The sequence below is a fragment of the Pleuronectes platessa genome, chromosome 12 (genome assembly GCF_947347685.1).
Source record: "Pleuronectes platessa chromosome 12, fPlePla1.1, whole genome shotgun sequence".
NCBI lineage: Eukaryota > Metazoa > Chordata > Actinopteri > Pleuronectiformes > Pleuronectidae > Pleuronectes > Pleuronectes platessa.
This window is the reverse complement of record NC_070637.1, coordinates 11,092,608-11,108,775: the sequence shown is the minus strand read 5'-3', so window position 1 is coordinate 11,108,775 and position 16,168 is coordinate 11,092,608. Positions and strand designations below refer to the sequence as shown.

Below are 16,168 nucleotides of genomic sequence, written 5' to 3'. Positions count from 1 at the left end.
CATGCCTGGCTGCTGCCCTAATTGTCCAGAAAGAACATCTTTGTGTTGCTGTTAAATTCAATTTCTCTTTAGCATTAATGCCCTCCACGAAATGCTGACTCTTTGCTGTAAGGAGCATTGAATCCACATGGAGAAATCCACAAAAGACCAAGAACATGTGAAATATATCTAAAGTTTTTTTCTATCCAAACATGTCATATCCAATTTTCCATCAGTTTAAATTCAATACTATCTACTAGTATCATGCAACCTGATACACAGCAGATTGTTCCCAAAGGGTACACACTCCCTTTTTTTCTGTAGCAATAAGAAACAGATGATTTCCTGCTGCATTTTGTTAAAAGAAAAAACTATTTAACGGTCATGTTAATTTCTTGTGTATTAATTCCAAAAAGAGCTGACTTGGTTTTTTTACAATATGCAAGTTAAAGAAACGGGCTGGTAGGTTGTCAATCCTTAATGGTGCTAACTATAGTAGAGGATGTGGTTGGTTGTGAGAGACACATACACAGGCCTGTCCCATCACCATTTTATGGGTCTTTGTTCAAGAGGATTAAAAACTCCTTAAGATGCTGGTATTAGAGTTTTACAGTCCAACAGCCAAAGACTTAATGCTACTGGAAACACTGGCCGGTTCTAAAAAGAGCAACAGGGACAACATAGGGGGTTAAAGACGGGGAAGGGCTGAGCCTCAGCTAATGATGCTCTGCGAGCGCAAGAGTACACAGGAAAAAAGAAGGCCTGACGGCCGACTGAATGACAGCTAGACTGGCAAAAGGGGGATTAGACCCTGGGATCAGGGAAATTCAACTTTGCGGGTTTGGGTAAAAGGAGTTAGAATAGTCACCCATGCCTGCTCCAACCCCAGCTTTGTCCTTAGAGACAATAGGCTTAGCTCCTCTGATCCACAGCGCTCTGGTTATGATCACAACCCCATTGCTAATGCATTACTGCACTTAAGACGGCAATTTACTGATTGCCATCAATTTCAGATGTTGAAACAGCACCTTGAGTTGTCCATTTTGCGGAGCTCTGCTACGGTGTGATTGGTGTGGGAGTCTCCGGGGGTGAAATGCGCCGGCTGCTCCTGATCCACACGGATAAAAAAAACGCATACAGTGAGATGAAGTGAGGGGGGGAAATAAATGAAGGTGGCTGAGGCCATTCCGTGTGAGGAATGAAGAGCTTTCCCGCTCGCATTCCAACCTCCTCGGCTGCTGCTGCTTCAAATGAAACGCTTGGCTTAAAACGTGCTTTCTGGCGTGGAACTTCATGCAAATCTCCCAGCTGCCCTTTGACCTGCACACAATTGCGGGGCAGTACTTAGAGAGCGCTCCCAGAGATTCTCCCCTGGATTCCAATTAGAATGGCTTTAAATTGCCATACACAAGAGGCTAAATACAGGCCAAGGCATCTTAAGCTGCTCTGCATGTGCTGCATAGCCTGCTGCGTCCGTGGCAAAGACAGTGAGAAAGGTGATTAAATATTTCAAAACAAGCCTCGGGAAAGTAGTGTTGTTTCAAAAAGATTCAGTATTACCACAGCCAGGGAGAGCGCAGATAAAAGGAAAGTAATGGTCGAAGATGACAGGAAGAGCATCGTTTATTAGGCACGTGGCTGTTTGAGTACACACGTCCCACAGCACATTACGCTCAAGGATGAAAGCCAGCGTGCCAATAAGTAAACATATTTCTTATTTTTTTCGGAATTATCTTAACTGACCACTGTTCTGCAGGGGGCATAAAATGTGGCAGGCGCTCTGCATTCTAATAAAAACGGGATGCAGCAGTTACGATAAAACGCAGCCTGTTCCAACACATAATCCTGAGGCACAGGGCCAAACATACTGTACAGTGTATGCACGAGCAGTAAAGCTGTACCACTGCAAGATAAAGGGCTGCGTTTACCCCTCACAGCAAACACAAGTCAGGGCACCTACAAATTAAGCTTGTTGGGTTTGGAGGAATAATGTGTGAACTGTGGCTACAAAAACGCGTTTGCAGATGCTACACGAGGACGGCTCCTGTAAAGCTTTTTCGATTTATTTTCTAGCTGCATAATATAAAGAGCACGTGGCGTATACGAAGGCCGGTTCATGGTTTCTTCTTGCTCTCAGCCGGGGACGTGGACACAGATGCACTTCTATTCATGCTGCAACCGGGGGAATGAGGACGCAGGGACATTTAATACAGCTGCACTGGAAAATATGATGGCAACCTCCTGATAGCAAGAAGAGGCACTTCTTTGTTTGCGTTGTTTGCCGCACAACATGAGAAAGTAAAAGGGAAAAAAAGGCAACAGTGTGTGAGGCTGCTTGACAAGGGCAGGAAATAAACAAGGTGTACAAAACAAGCATCCTGGTTTGTAGCTGGTCACATGCAGTGCTCCGTTAATCGTCCATACAGTAAACTCTCATTTGGCGCCGACACAACCACTTGTAATCAAACTGTATTTTACTTCTTCCCACTGGAGCCAGTGTGGTCGCTGCTGATGAAGTACCAGAAGAAGAGGAGTTGCTTGTTTCATTTCTCTTCATACCATCTCGTGAAGTCGACAGTTGTGAAGCAGTCACTTAAATAAACAGAGCACTTCATCTGAAAGGTCACAGGTGCTTATCCGACTGTGAGGGCCGCTCGTTCGGAATCCGAGGAAAACGCTCCGAGCGGCACCGCGAACGAGACAAACCGTAAAAAAGATGGGCAGTGACAGCGTGGATACATACAGCCAGACATGCATAAAGATTTCACTTAAAGCCTGGCAAAGCACTTATCACCTGTCACTTTGACCGAGCATCTGCTAGCCAATCCATTTGAGTGCTCAGGTAGGTTGTCTCCCCCGCCCCATCTCATCAGAGATGCATTGAAATCCAATCTCTTGCATGGAATCAATGGGTTTGAGGGGAATTACCTGAGCAGATTAGGGCTGGAGGCAGCTGGAGGGAGACAGCGTCTGATCATTCCAGCTTCTCCTGCTCCGTTTGTTTCCCCCGCACTTTAGCTAAATTAGTAATTACGGTCACAGAGCCAATCTCCCCACGACCACCGTGAAGCCAAAGAGACACCTGCAGGAGCGCCAAAAACAAACAGCTAGCTTAGCGCTGCACTAACTCCCGATTCGTTAATGAGAAAAACTGTCTCTTCTGCATTACCAATGGAATCCCCGGTGAAATTAAAGCGGACGGCCAACACAACCAAAAGTGTAAAATCAGAACAAATGTTTCTCGCTATTAGTCCATAAAAACTCTCATCTCACAACAAGTCATGGGAAATTGTTTCTTACAGCGAAAACCATCTCGTTTGTTCACAATTTTAATACAATTATTAGACTTGGGATTCAGCATCTTATCAAAACTGAGTCCAATATTAAATCTAATTACTTTCAAATCTTTTAGTGAATATACTCAACATTGTCTTTCAATGATTAATATTGTTAGTTCAAAATATAACTAGTCTTTTTATTGGCAGAGAAAGAAGAAACATGATTTTTTGAATTATTAAATAAACCTGAGCAAAAGATTGAGTTATACATTTCTGCAATGTTGACCGACTATCATATATGTGACATAGTTACTAGTTTAGTGACAATTGTATTACACTGAAAAGCAAATAACGGTACCTGGATCCTTTAGTAATGTGCAGTGTGAACAGACTGACATTTTGTTTTACATGAAGCTTGATCCACTTTTCTATAGATAAGTGAATCAATGTAACTACCATTTAGAGTCACTATATTAGGATTTTACTGGAGACTGTAAATTGTCTGTATAATGGGACTCTATAAATTGGCTGGTTATTTGCTGGCGACCTGTCTAGGGTCTACCCCTCCAGGAATCCAGATGAAGACTAACTGTAAACCAAAAAAAGGATGTTTCAGATGTGGAATCTGGAAGATGGCTAGAAGTGAAGAGTACAGAGGTACTTGCATGATATTTAGTATCTGGCATGTGAGAGCGCTGAGGGCCTTTCTCGATCCAACTCTGGTGGCAGCACGGAAGGAGAACAGCGGTGATTTGGAAACAACAGTGATTTCAAAGAAGCAGAGTGTTCCCCGGTTTTCTCACACACCGCCAATCAGGGATGGATTTTAAAATGTACTCCAAAGTCCAACAGTTTATACCTCCATGAACAACAGTCAATGTCAGGCCTGTAGGCGCCGCACACCTCCTCACACTCTCATCACCCATGTGGATCCCACCGATCATTCTCTCATCAAATTCATGATTTAGCAATTGTGACAATGATTATTTTCCTACTTTACAAAGTCAACTAGGGCTCAAGCTTTATTTATTGCTCTGGGTGAATTTCTAGATTTGCTCACATACTGTACAGGTGGCTGGCATACAGAAAACTTTTAGATTTAGGAGGACTTGCCCTCATGATTAATGTGAGAGCGCCCTGCAAAACAGAGAGAAAGAAAACCCAGATCAAACCACATTTTTAAAAATAGGTTTCGCCGACGCGAGAAGAATTTGTCCACAGCTTTAACTTGGCTCATTTGCATATAAACCATTTCCACGGTTTATTAAACAGATTTTATTTCCAAACGATAACAAATGAGATTTTTATCGCAGTGTTGTGGCAAGACGGGAAAAATAGCCCTGTAAAAAACTCTCTTTCATATGTGCATTTAACCTTGTGCTCGCTGTAGCCTCTCTGTCAATGCTGCGGCGTTCGATAGAGGCTTGAGCCGCGTTGAAGAGGAAAGGTCTTTACGAGTCAGGCAACTTGCATTACTCACAAGAGCAGCCCCAAGGTCTTTTTCAAACATGACGCAGACATGTTTTATGAAATCGGCGGTGCATTTAAGGACCATGTCTCAAAGAGGCATAAAGATCAGATCACTTCCGATGTCTGCATATTCTTGAGGGTGTGCGTGACATGGATTTGGATATCTGTCCATGTTTGTAAGGTCCAATTGACGGCCGTACAGTTCCTGCATGCTAAGTTAAAGTGCGTATGTGTGCGCGTCTGTGTAGACGTGACATATTAACTGCTGCTTAGATAACGTGACAGCCCCCCCGACACCGTCATTGGCTCTTATCACCACAACCTCTCCTGACATCTCCGTCGGTGTCTCCCAAGAGTACGATGACGCTTTCTCACCGCAAGACATTTGTTCTCCTTTCTTTTTTTTTCTTTTTCGTCTGTTTCGTGTTAGAAGCGTGATCAGCCCCTTCACTCGGCAGCGGGGGATCCCCCTGCTGTGTTCACACTTCGACTTCTCCTGGATTTCTACTGACATTATATTAGGAGGTCAGGCGGATAAAGTCTGTAGAAACTGCGGACTGCTTCACTCTGACATTTGTGTTCAATCATGCACCTCCTCCAGAGAAGATACGGAGGAACTGCTGAGTCCAGTGCATGTTTTAAAAGCAGCATTAGCTTCATTGTCTGGAAATAGCCCAGACAGCTGTGATGAAGACTGAAAGGCTGAAGTTATAGTGCGTTATCAAATGAGGCGACGCTCGCATGACTAGAGGAATCCTGGCTCAGAAAGAAGCAGCCCCATTTGGAAGGAAATGGCTTGGCAATTGTTCACTTAGCGAGCCATAAACACACAACTGGCTTTAGTTGTTCTTTTTTTCCAGAAACAGCGCTAACCTTCATGTCGGTCTTCAGAGGACAATCAAAAGCACAAGGACGTCACTGAGAATGTTCAGTGCTGTTGGACTCCACTGCATTTCTTTGATGGGTTCCATGCTGTGCACATCATGGGCGTAGCGAGAATATTGTGAAATATGGACTCTTCTGCTCGGCCCCCTGAGCCTCACCGTCGTGTTTGGGTTGCCTCAGCCTGGTCACCATAGTAACATGGCTGAATGAGCAGAGTTTGTTAAACATGGCGGGGGGGGGGGGGGCAAGGTCAGGCGGCCATGTGATGTGGGTGGTAGTGGCAACAATCAGTGGTAAAAAAAAAAAGGTGAAGGGAAGAACTGGTTTTATGAAACTAATAATGGAACCTCTCTGACTCGTTAACCTTATGTAGCGGTTACTGAGTTTGAGCCGGGGAGCAACTGCAGGAGAGTTTTTTTCTTTTGTTGCCATTACCTGACGTCCCGAGCGGAGCACCTCCCACACCTTATGTGGTGTAAACCGGTGCTTGACACTTGTATCCCCACAGTGAGGTCCCACAATGACGTAAACAGATTGCAAAGAACTGCTCAGGTAAACCGACTGCTGGGTATGTGGGAAGCTTCAAATGCCTATCAAGGCTGTGAGAGAAATCCCACACTGAGACTCTGTGGAGTATTCCGCAGCGCTGCATTCAGAAGCACCACGCAGGGGTTCAACAGCCTTAGCTCCAATTATAACCCAGCAGAGGACTGCACAGCATCCAGAGCACTGTTACACTACAATTAGGGGGGGACAAACGAATACTCTTCTTTTACTTCTGCAGCACTCGGCCTCAGATGTGACAAATGATGTGACTGATCCCCGCCAACCCGCTGACAGCTCTGACGACAGGAAATAACCATTTCTCTCTTCACTTGCACTTGTGTGAGAATACCCATCTCCTGCTGGCACAGCAAACAGCGAGAGGAGATTCAACTGTAACTCACTTTAGTCAGGTATTAATTAGTAACCTAACATATTCCGAGATTGTGTTTCAACAAGAAATATGGGATTAACGGTACTAAACTATTATATTTTCAATCCCTTAGCTCTGCCGTGGATACGCCTGGTGTCCACACTTATCCAGAGTTTTAGAGCTGCTAAAACAGAGAAGTTTGGAAACTTTGCTCCATTTTAGTCTGGACGGGCAGAAACTGAGATGTTTGGAAAGGATGATGTGACACTCAACTGCTAGCTGGTTGGGTCTATTTGGTCACAACTTAGCATTCACTGATTTGTCAGGCTCCTGTCACATGACCCCTTACTGGAAGAAAATGACCAGCTAGCCTCACCTACCAGTCTAGAACGCAGCATGGATAATCTCTTACAAACGTATAGCTAGCCCCATTGTCTTTGTTAACAGCTGTTGGACAGTTCCATTCTGTATTTATATATACAGACAACTTCTTACATGTGTAGGAGATGAGCTATTATTCGACCGGTTGCTGTGTAAAGTTGGACGGACGCGCTTGACTTCCTGTTTACACACACACCCAGCATAGTCCCGTGATACGCATTTTCATTTTGACTGAGATCGTGAAAATAAATACTTAGTACGGATGCAGCCTCAGAGGAAACATGCAGACGTATTCACAGAGAATATATCAGAACATTAAATCAGGAGATCAGCGATGGGACTGTGTGGCTAACTGAGAAGTGAGAATGCTCTTGTGGTTAAACAGAGAGGAGGAAAAAGGGAGGCCTCCTCTAGGGTATACTAGATAATTCCCAATTGAGCCCATCGCCTCCCACCCACTCTCACAAACACAGGAGAGACAAGAGCAAGAATATTTATTAGGAGGATACTGAACTCTAATTAAGCGAGGTGGGAAGAATGCAGGCAGGTGTGGATTGCACCTGGTTTCTGAAACTCCTGCTTCTCCACATCGCAGCCACGCTGGGATGATAACACTCTCCCTTTCTGCGTCTGCCACGTCACTCTCGGCCCACACCCATAGTGCTGCTGCCGACCCAGCACCGTGCAACTCCCCCCCCACACACACACACACTCCTCCCACCGCACCTCTGAGGCTCCACTGCAGGCGTGAAATTTGGCAGATCGGGAAGCCATCGACACAAGAGAACAGACGGCGAATCCACACCAGGAGAAGACACTCTTCCTGCTTGACTGGCAGATGAATCCCTGTCGCCTGGCTCCAACCCTTCAAATGCTAGACAGGAAAAATGTGCAAGGCAGAGTAAGAGGGCCAAATGTGAAAACACAGCTGTTTTCCACCTCCTCGAGACTGAAAGACACAACCAGCCCTCTGATATGGTACTCCAGTACTCTCCAGGATCGAATTATTAAGCAGGAACATCTACCGTCTCCCGGCGGCAGGAGGAACTGCTGGGGACAGATATCATTCCACGTTATGAACAGCTGTTAACGCACGCCAACTTACAAGTCCAATGTCATTTTTACAAGTGTCCCCGAGCCGCACAATGCAGCTGCTGCAGATATGGCTTCATTTCGGGGCATCACCTGTTGCTACGAAGTCAATTTGAAGTCTGAAGTGTGTAGCGTGCATGCTGTGTGAGTGCGTGTGTGTGTGCCCGCTTCGATGTGAATTAGTGGGAGCATGTGTTTTATCAGTTGCTGGCACTTGTTTGAATGGAGCCGTGATGAAAGCTTAGACAAACACGAGGGAATGTCAGCCGAGGACTAGAGTCAACAGACCGAGCCTGGACTCTGCCAGGGACCCCGGTGAGAGAGGCCACGCCCTCCGACATCACACTGAACCGTCTCTTCGCACACACTCTTCCTCTCTAGCAACCTTCACCAGCAGGACAGGAGGATACACAGCACCGGCCCATCTAGGCTCTCTGATACAGGTGGAAGGCAAGTGAGGAGAATGTGAATTACAAGACAGCGAGAGAGGGAGGCAGGGAGGCAGAGAGAGGAGACAAAATACATGCTCATAAAGAACCACTGCCAGGCTTCCTTTTTTATCCCCCCGCCCCCCCTCCTTTTTTTTCCTAGCGCAGGAGAGTCTGCTCGGCTCACAGGATTATAGAAGGCCGGGGGAAGACACTGTCCAAACACACCACTGAACAAGTACAACTAGAGTATGTCCATTTCCATACGCCGCTGCTGTTTAAAAAAAAAAAAAAGAAACGAGAGAACACAATTAGAACTCTTCCGTCCGTTTTAAGTGGAATAACTGGTGCAGACAAAATATTCAAAGAAAGCTCCAGGTACTAGCTTTGAATATATTGTTGAGATTACAGCCTCATATTTTTGGTGCGGTAATGTACTGTGAAGGCAGCAGAAGGCCAAGCGGTAAAGCAGGCTGAGCAAACATCTCGCCCTTATTCAATTCAGAGCTGGAGCTTCACTTCTTTTTTTTTCTTTGTCCGTTTTTGTGTGGGAAGCCAGCAGAGCGGGCCTGAATCCCTATTGACTCAATGTGCTGAGACGTTTTCCCTTTTACCAATGCTAAAGTAGGCATGAGCACTAATCCTTAGGGGTTAAATGGAGCCTCCTCTGGGGTTTCCCTATGCTGAGAGAGCTGGGGGCGGCTGCTGCAGCTACACTCCACTTTCATGTATTAGGCTGAAATTTGGCTCAACTTTTACAAACTACGCAAAAAAAGGCATTCCATCTGAAAACTCTGCAAAGCTGAAACACTGAAGTCACGTACGGTTTCTGCCTGCTCACATGCAAAGCTTTCTATGGAAGATGCACAGGTGAAAGGCATGAATATGAGAAATGCTGATGAGGAAGATGATGATTAAACTTTAATGATCAAAGTGGGGAAATTGGGTCACTGGAGCAGCAGCGAGATTGTTATAGAACAATTTGCAATAAGAAGACTTAAAGAAGAACAGAGCACTGCAGCAGGCAACAATAAAAGATAGAGCAGCAGTGTGGCAGAGTGAAGGACGTAACACGGTCAAAGGACGTAGCAAATACCTGTTTGCAGCTATTAGATATGCTGTATGAAAGAATAGAGAACATGGTGTGCAGCTGCGATGAAAAGCATTATCGGGTCACATGATCGTGCAAATGTGGATTGTAAACTGCTTAAGTGGATCCACAAAGAATAGCTTTTGCAAAAAATACAGTCAGAGTGATGGATGCCTCCAAACGGGAAATGCTGGCATTTCCTGCATTAACTGTGACCTTTGCAAAGACAGGAATGCATTTTCGAGAGGCTGTGGCAACGTTATGCTGAAACTTGATGCAAGCAGATACAATTCAATCAGCACAGAGACTGTTCACCAATCACTCTCTCCGGAGAAAGAGACCATTTCAAATTGCAGCCATTTTCACACCAAGACTGAGAAAACATCAGCGGCCTGCAACGTCTGGCGGCTCCTGCACCCAGTGATTTTGTCCTTATCGCCATGTATAAATTCAGATCTTTGCTATTGCCTGTGTGATTTATGTTGGTTATAATGGCAATCCTTCTATTTACCCAACACATCTACCCAGCTCCTCTGTCGGTGATTTGCTGGTTGACTTCCTCTACCTTTTACTGGTGGTCTTTGATGGGTCAGCTTAAAGGAGTTCTTACTGCCCTGTGAAATACCACAGCTTTGTCTTTATTGTTGGTTTGTGAGATTGGAGCAAAGAGAGGTATATTCCAAGGGCGTGATCTGCAAGAAGAAAAGCTCGGCTCCTGGAGAAAGACCTTAAAAAAACAAAAACGTTGTAGTTGTTTTCTACTTCGGTCTCTGTTAGCAGAGATATACCTCAAAGACTGAAGAATTTCCACAACTAAAAAACACGTTCTATATTCATAAGCAATACAAATTCAAAATGCTGATTATTTCTAAATGATACAAGCAAGCAGCAAAATGTAATTTGCATGTCTATACAGGCACACTTTTCTTCATGTTTAATTTATATCAATGATCTGCTTTTTATCATGCTGTGCCACTGGCACCTATCAGCACTGAAGTGTGGTAAACCCTCCTGTGATGCTCTTCCAACACCCCCCTTAATTTTTTCTGTGAAAAGAGTTTGGGTGTATTTTCTTTGAAGAGTTTTTTTTATTATTATTTTGTCTTTGAGTGACTTTTAAACACTGACATTTTATATGAAACTCAAATTCCTTATCAATTGAATGACCCAAATTACAAGGCAGTAAGTGGAAGAAAACAAGTGTCTCGCTATCACATAATGATAAAAACTGTCCAAAGGTTCAGTAACTTTATGCACATATGGAAGAGCAATGTCCTTCATAAATATTACAACTCCCAATCCACCACAGTGAAATCCTCCCACACCTCGTTCCCATCTCCACCGCTGTAATACACACCTCCACGTACACACACCTCTCGTTGCTGGTGGTTAACCTCAGAAACACCCCAGCAGCAGAGTGGGGTAACGAGGGTCTGCTCTGGTTACATCCAGTTTGACCTAAAACATGTCATTCACAACTCCACCACAAGCACTTTACGCCCTCGCGCTAATAGATGGGTGGGCAGTCTAGGATCAATTCTTTCAGGAAAGTCATAAACGTCTCAACCACCCCTTTATTCCCCAATCATCACTCTCTCAAGGTTTCCTTTGAATGGGGCTCCCAGGAGGAATAAGGTATCCAATAACCAAGGCTCTCAGGATCAAGAGCTGGTGTCAGACGCTGAGGTGTGGACACCTTCCTGTTTGCTGGGACGGTTGGAGGCGTTACTTAAAAACACTTTCTGGTGGGGTTGAATGCCAATTAGGTGGCTCTGGCTCCTTCGGCTTTCACAACAGCTTTAAGTGAAGACTCCCGCAGTGACAAAATGTCAACATAACTCTACCCAGCATCGACAGATAAGAGATTAGCTGCTTTCAGACATGCACCGGACTCCGCAGATCCTCCGTGTTTTCCCCAGAGGACGTGCCTGTGTGAACGCACATGTCAGAGTGAGCCGCTCTGCAGTTTCTATGGACTTTAACTGCCTGACCTCATGGTATAAAATCAAGGGGATGTTAGTGACAATGCCACGACGAGTGTGGGGTTTGATGACGCTTCGACAGATGCAAAAATGAACAAAACAAAAAAGAAATAAAATATATCCAGGTGAAAAAAGCGGCTTCACACACGTAGAAGATTTAAAGAGAGTTTGTGGCGATGCTGTCAACATGATCATGTGATCTACAGAGCAGAGTTCAAACGTCACTTCCTGTCTCTGTGTGGATTTGTTGCTGTTCGTGATCGCGTCTGTGCAGAAAAATTCCTGCTATGTTGTGCATGTGTGAAAGGCAAACTCTGGGTAAACTCCGGAAAGAGAGAGTTCATGTCTGAAACAGCTATGATGCTAAATGGATTATAATAGTTTAGACAACCATACGTGTGGAGCTGAATAATGAAAAAGTATTTTAAGTTAATGATTGAAGCAACAGCCCTGAGTTCAGAGCGGTGATGGCGTCAGGTTGGCTTTAAAGAACATGAACGTATATCTCTGTTGCCTTTGTACTATTTGAGAAGTTAGTTATTTGTTGTTGAGAAGTCATTAAAAAGGAAGTAATTTTTAGATATGACTCGGGAGAGTAAACAAAGTCACTGAGATCACAGAGAAAACCACGTCAGAGTTACAGTTTGGCACAGATAAGCGAACGCTTTGATCAGGACGATGGCAGGTCTGTGTGATGAGAAATCTCTTCTCTAGTGCTCCCCCCTCTTCTCCTCAACCGAAATACTATGTGCTCCAATCAACAGGGCCATTACAGACCTTGAGGTATTGTTTAATCTATCTTATCTTATTTGGACTTGGTTTGTTTTACGAGATAACCCTAACCCAAACTTCCTCTCGTCACAGATCTAAACCCCTGACCGACCCTTTTGTATGACTCTCCAGCTCCTAAAGAACTAAATCCGTCCATACACTGAAGGAATGTGCTGCTGAGTCAAGGAATAAAAAGGTGCATGTTGTCTTAAAGGTTCTGTCGTAACCTAAACAAGCATGAGTGGCCCATTGTAAAGATAAACGCGGTCATTTAACGAAGGCCGGAGAGAAGATGCTAAATTGGCTATTTACAGATTTAATGCAGGAATAGTAAACCAGTTACAAAGCAAGAGAGACAGGCTTCAATTAGCTTCATGAGACATTGCATGCTGGACTGTGAAACACTGAATGGTAATTCTATCTTTTATCTCCTTTATTGTGCTGATTAGTGCAGTGGGGGGAGAGTGCTCTATCTAATCTGATCACACAGCATTGTGTTTGGGGTCATTAACCTATGGGAGGTCCTGAGGTTGACGAGTCAGCTCGCAACCCCCCTCTGTACCTTTTTATGGAGCTCAGTCATCCCTGGGTTCCTCCGTCTCCACAGACATCACAACAGTGACCACAAAAAAAACAACCAAAGAAAACAAAAGACGCAGGAGAAAACAGCCGACGGAGCCATTTGCATTGCTTGTCATTCTTTCACAAACACGCGGCGGCCCAAATGACTGCTGACCGAGGCCCCTGGGCTCGGCTAAGCAGCAGGATGTCGGCCCCTTTAGTCTTTGTTGTTGTTGGCTTCTTTCTCTCTTTCTGTCTCTGGGCTGCATCCTAGTCCCAAGAGATGAAGGGGTTAACCCATCCCTCAACATCTGGGATCTGCATCAGAAAAGACGAGTACCTTATACTGCATGGCGTAATAGCAGTCCAGCCCACAGCTAGGGCCTGCTTCAAGTTACTGACATCTGCATTCACATGCATAAAGATCCATCAGTGAACGCTTTCCATTTTGGGGCACTACCATGATGCCGACATTTACATTTATACAAACCCAGCCTAATGAAATCCATCATCCGTCAACATATTTATCCATTCACCCATTCATATATATTTTTCCCATAAGCCCTCTTTCTATCCCTGTCACACACATTTCCACCCCTGCAAATCAAAAATGTGAATAGTCTCGGCATGGCAACAGCACCTCTCATCTACAAATCCTAGTTAAACTGTTGTGATAGTGAAAAGCTGCCTGTCAGGATGGCAGAGCGGAGATGAAAGGCCCGCAGCAAAGATCGCTGCTGATTGCCTGTGGAGGATGAATATGCAAATAAAGCAGAAGGTAAATGAAAAACAAAGCAGGGTTTAGACGGCAGCCGTTTACATGTTCCCCTTAATTTGGCAATAGTTAAGAACACGGAGAGTCTATCAATAATGAATTCCAGTCAGAGCCAGGAAGGAGGCATGAGAGGAAATCAGGCTCCATTTTCCCCCTGCGAGCCCCAGAGCAGTTTTGGGGCCTATTGTATTTCACAGCTTTTCGGCGAATACACGCTAAGCTTAAGTGACAGATAAACGGAAAATTGGAGGAGATAAAATAATGTCCGTAACACCTAGATTACAAAGAACCAATCGGACTGGGTCGGTGTGCGTTTTGGCTAACAATCCCGGAAAGTAGGGCACTTGCAGCCTGCCAACTGCGAGTATCTATTGACAACAGCAAGAGCAATGTGGTAAATCGATTATCTGGTCGAATGTCTGTCAAAACGGAGGCAGGACGGCCTGATGCCGAACAAGAACAAGTGCACACTTAACAATTGTTTCGTTGCCACCAGAGCCAAAAGGCACTTTAGCCAGCACTTAACTAAATCAAGTGGCTTAATATATTTAGCTATGCTGTCCCACTTCACAAATACACACAACAGAGAAAGACACAACCGGTCTGTTGTCACAGTGAAATTGGCCAGACAGACTGGAGTGCATCCTTGGGAAAGGAGAGCATCTATCCCATTGAACAAAAGATGAACAAGGCAACAGATTTCCCCCGGTCTTGAGATAACAGTAACCCAACACCGTTGTCCTCCAGTGGGGCTCTTTGTACGTCTGAGAGAGGGTCAATCAGCCGCCGCTGACAGATGTGTCTGCAGTTGATTTAGGAGAGGAAGCCACAGTGAGGTCAGGCCCAGGTTCCTCTGGAGGGAAGACAAGGATCAAGTCAGGATGTCCGAGCCCGACCTTTACACACCTCGCTGTCTTTGGCTTACAACACCTGGACTTAAATGATAAGGTGGTTGAGCTTATTAACCCACTTGCAAAACATTAAGCCTCTGTGAAAACTGCAGCAGTTCTATTGCCCACTGATCTGCATCCAAATGAACAGCACACAGGCAGGCGATTTAATTGTTGTCGAGGAATCCCATTGGATTGCGAACAAAACGGAGAGGTGCTCCAGCTGGAAAACAAACAAATCCGAAAAACTCCATTGGAGGTCGAAGTAGCTTTGGCAGATGCCGCAGGCTTAAGAGCCCGTTCAATTAGGCTCTCCAGTTTAGATGACAGTCGTGGTTTGACCATGTGTTGAAGTTGGACCACGCTCTGTCCTGGAAAAAAAAAAGAACTGGGCAAAAGAGATGTCAGCTGTGTCGCACACTCAGACAGTCACTCTTGTGGAGTGCGCACCAGTCTTAATGAGGCCACAACAAGTGCTCTCAGTAAAAGTCCACATCAGCTAACAAGCAGGCATCAGGAGAACAGCCTCCGGACACAGATAAGGAGTGGAAGTGGGGATATGCAATGGCTCGAGCTGCTGTTCGTATGTCAGGAGGTTACATGCATGAGTAACATTTGCATTAAGCATGCTAAATTTATAATATCATGTTAATTGACACATATGTATATTGCAAAGTGTGACGTGTTCATTCAACTCACTTGTCAGACTACACTATTATTAGGTCTCTAAAGCTAGTTTATTGGCTTTTTAAACTGTCATTACTTATTACAGGGCAGCTGCTCTCTTTTGACAAACATCAGCTATAACTTTTCCCACAACCAGTGAATAAAGACTCGCCAGGCATTCACTACTGAATAGCATAATATGCTAGATGTATTTAATAAAAAGTAGTTTCAAGAACAATGAATTTCACGTCCCAACTGCTTGTGTCACTTATATGTGAATCATTGGCAAACTGGCATGAGCACGAAGCTGATGTCCAACGACAGCTGAGCAGAGCCGCTCCGCTGCAGCTCAGTGCTCCGGGTGGTGGTGGTGGTGGTGGTGGTGTCAGCCCCGTCAGGTAGCTGCACAGGGAGACACTGGAGATGACGCAGAGCAGGAGGGTGTGTTGGCCGGGTCAGCTCCGCCAGACAACTCTTTGACTAACCGGCTGACTCACTGCTGCTTTGGGCCGAGAAGGGAGCAGACCCACAGGCTTCTTTTAAACATAAAGAGAAACGGGCCAAAGAGGGTCAAACAGAAAGTATGGGGGGATTCAGGTATGTCACAGTGACTCTCATTTGTGTCCTGTATCAACACCAGCTGCATTATGACCACAGGAACTTTTCTCCTGAACGAGGAACTTTTGCAATTTATCTCTATGTGCATGTGCCACAAGAAAGTGTGTTTTTATTAGAATTGTATAGATTAAATTGATTTGCTTTAAAACTGAAACTTTTAGAAAAGAAAGAAAACACATTTACTCTGTTTAGATTTGTTTTTAAATCTTGCAACAGAGATATTTGCCGAACTATCTGTAATGATGCCCCTGATAAACAAAACACAAAATTTGAAATTATCTCGACACGTCGCACACAAAGGCACGAATCCTAATTTTACTAGAGCTCACAAAATCACAAACTGTCAATAACAAACCATTACAAGTACAAATATTGTGTGCATCTTC

The 16,168-nt window shown here is 44.7% G+C and overlaps 1 protein-coding gene across 5 annotated transcripts in view; it reads right to left on the bottom strand.

Annotated features, from left to right (window-relative positions):
- The window catches only part of macrod2 (mono-ADP ribosylhydrolase 2), a 419,150-nt gene that overhangs the window by 322,028 nt on the left and 80,954 nt on the right, over positions 1–16,168 (bottom strand). The window lies entirely within an intron of this gene.